Source organism: Morone saxatilis, unplaced genomic scaffold, assembly GCF_004916995.1.
Source record: "Morone saxatilis isolate NCDOM2014 unplaced genomic scaffold, NCSU_SB_2.0 Contig620, whole genome shotgun sequence".
Taxonomy (NCBI): domain Eukaryota; kingdom Metazoa; phylum Chordata; class Actinopteri; family Moronidae; genus Morone; species Morone saxatilis.
Window position 1 is genome coordinate 1 of NW_023340230.1, and position 2,810 is coordinate 2,810.

The following is a 2,810-nucleotide window of genomic DNA, read 5'->3' on the forward strand; positions in this document are numbered from 1 at the left end:
TGGAAACATGAAATATAGACAGTTAAATCTTTTTATAAATAAGAAAGCAAAATAAACCACCGAAGAGCAACAATTATATATAATAAATATATATACGCTTATGATATATAGTATATAATCATATAGTAGAAGTAAGACATAGTGAACGTTGATGTGATTTAATTTTGAAAGAAGCGTACAGGAAGTTTTATTCCTGACAGGAAGTAGCTTTAAGCCAGTTCCGGTGACCGGGCGAGGGGGCCCCCGGGGCTTTCGTCTTTTTGAGGAAACGGTAGACAAGAGAGAGTCGGTTCATCCACCAGAGAAGAGAAGAAAGGTCCACAGACAACTCGACCGAAGGAACAACAACCGAACAACTAAACTCCCAACGACGTACATAATAACAATAAATAACAACAACAACAACAACAACAAACAACAAGAAGAATGGTGGCCAAACAATAGGATCCCCAGTGGGCGGAACGACGAAAACACAGCAAGGAACATCAAACTCCCAGAGAGAAACGTGGCGCAAAATCAACAACCGTGAGTTCCAACACACAAGCAAAACCACAGACACATATTATATTATATATATATTATTATATTATTCATATAAATCCCTCTGTTTTGGTTCATGTTGTATTTTAAATATGTGTTCCTGTATGTTTGTTATTGTGAGTTTATTAAAAGAAGGAAACAACACTAATATCTGGAATTCATTTTATTATACAGTTATTAGTATTTTATTGTTTTATATTTATTATTTTATAATGTATTGGCTCCTTTGTTGTGCCTCTGAAAAGCTTTGTGAAAAGCACTATACATTTTACTTACTGTATTTTGGTTGTATTTGTTATTGTATTGTTGTAAGTTCATTTTGTTGATAAAGACAAGAAACAAAAATGACTTTAATGTTAACATTAATAGTGATTATTTTTAATGTAAAGACTCAAAGATTCATTTAATTGTACATGTTGTGATTTTAATTGTAAAATATATTTTCCCAAATGTACATTTTGGACTATATATTTCAGTCTGTCTTTATAGATGTATTTGTTTAAACAGTTTAAATTAATTCTGTATTTAATATTTAACATACTATTGTATTTGTAAACCACAGCACGCTTTTACTTTGAAACCGGAAGTGACCTCCCCGTCGGTTGCTCTTTGTTAGCTTCCCGCCGTTGTCCAACTCAACCCAAACTTCTAACAGGTATAAAAACTATATTTTTATTATTCTTTGAAATAATGTGTTTTATTTTTGATTTAAAACGTCGCCGTTTATGTCAGAATCATTAATTAATAATAAAGTTTGTTTTTAAAACCGTCGTTGGAGAAAAGGACCGATTGTATGCTGATGTGGCACTGCACGTCCCGCCTCCTCGACCTCTTACGCATTTCCGGGAGACAGCTTTCTTCTTCCGGCACACGTAAACATGGCGCCCCCCACCCCGCTGTTAGCAGGTGGGTAATTCCACTAACTTTGTTGTTGTTGTTGTTTGTTTATCATATTTACACCGACACGGTGTCCAACCACCGCGGTTACCGGATGGAAGTCAAACATCAGCCGCTCTGACGTCAGCGAGCCCGTTAATCACCGTTGTTTGAGGGGAAGAAATAACACGCCGAACTCTGTTTAATACCGCGGGTCTTTTTATTGGTTCGTGTTTTGACAAATTCATGTACGTTTTAAAAGTAAACTACATACTACAGTGAAATCAACAGAGTCTTGGGATTGATTCGGCTTCAATAAAACCAATATGTATCGATCCAATAACACTAATCATCTTGTAGAAGTTGATCACGCTGTCGGCGCGCTCTGTCTCAGGATGGTGGAAAAAAGTGATGAGCTGCACATAAACAGTTAAAAGCCAGGAGAGTTATGGCAGTCTGAGATATTGTATATCTGCCGAATCAAAGAGTCACACTTGTTGCTACAGGAAATATATTCATTCTGCTTTTACATCAGAGGCTCCTCGGCCGGTAGTCATGGATACTTTAAATTGGTAGATTTCCTGATGGAATTCGGCCTTGAGACCTCAGCGCTCAACACGCCTGATAAGCCTCCTCGAGCCAGACTCCGTTAGAAAATGAGCTGTTTTAATTAGTTTGACTTCAATCAACACAATGTTTTATTGAAATAAAAGAATTCTGTAGGTTATTGATTGGACTGATTGAATCACTGTCAGTGACATAATCAATCACTGATTGATATATCTTTGGAAAATGTTTGTTTTCTGATTAGTAAAAAACCTAAACTATTGATTTGTTTTAGTTCTGTAATTAATTATTAATCAATCCCAAAGTGACTGAACTCAAGAATATAAGGAATATATAATCAATGAAGTTCTTATTGATGCTGCTGACACACTAACTGATAACACATACAATATATTTAACTGGAATATAACAACTAATCAACAACAATAATAATAGTAATAAACAGAATCAGTGTCCACATTGATTGATTGATTGATTGATTGATTGTGTTCTATCAATCAGTGCGTGGATCAGACTGTACCACTCTGCTCAACGGTCCTCCAACCTGTGAACAACACTCAGCCTTCAACAGGTAAACACTCCTCCTCCTCCTCACTCTCTCTCTCATCTCTCCTCCTCAATTCAATCAAATGACTTGTATGCATGAAAGTTTAAAAAACAATATTGCCAAAGCAAAGTATTCAAATACAATAAATCAAAGATATATACATTATTATTATATGAACATTATATTAGTTATACAATGTCTCTCTCTGTCTCTCTCTGTCTCTCTCTGTCTCTCTCTCTCTCTCTCTCTCTCTCTTTCTCCCCCAACTGGTCAAGGCAGA

At 35.8% G+C, this 2,810-nt stretch overlaps 1 long non-coding RNA gene across 1 annotated transcript; it reads left to right on the plus strand.

The window, feature by feature from the left end:
* The first annotated feature begins 1,127 nt into the window (after positions 1-1,127).
* LOC118340220 lies at positions 1,128-2,588 on the plus strand. Its single transcript, XR_004797364.1, has 3 exons — positions 1,128-1,195; positions 1,324-1,446; positions 2,485-2,588. It is a non-coding gene; the product is annotated as an uncharacterized LOC118340220 (long non-coding RNA).
* Positions 2,589-2,810: the final 222 nt, after the last annotated feature.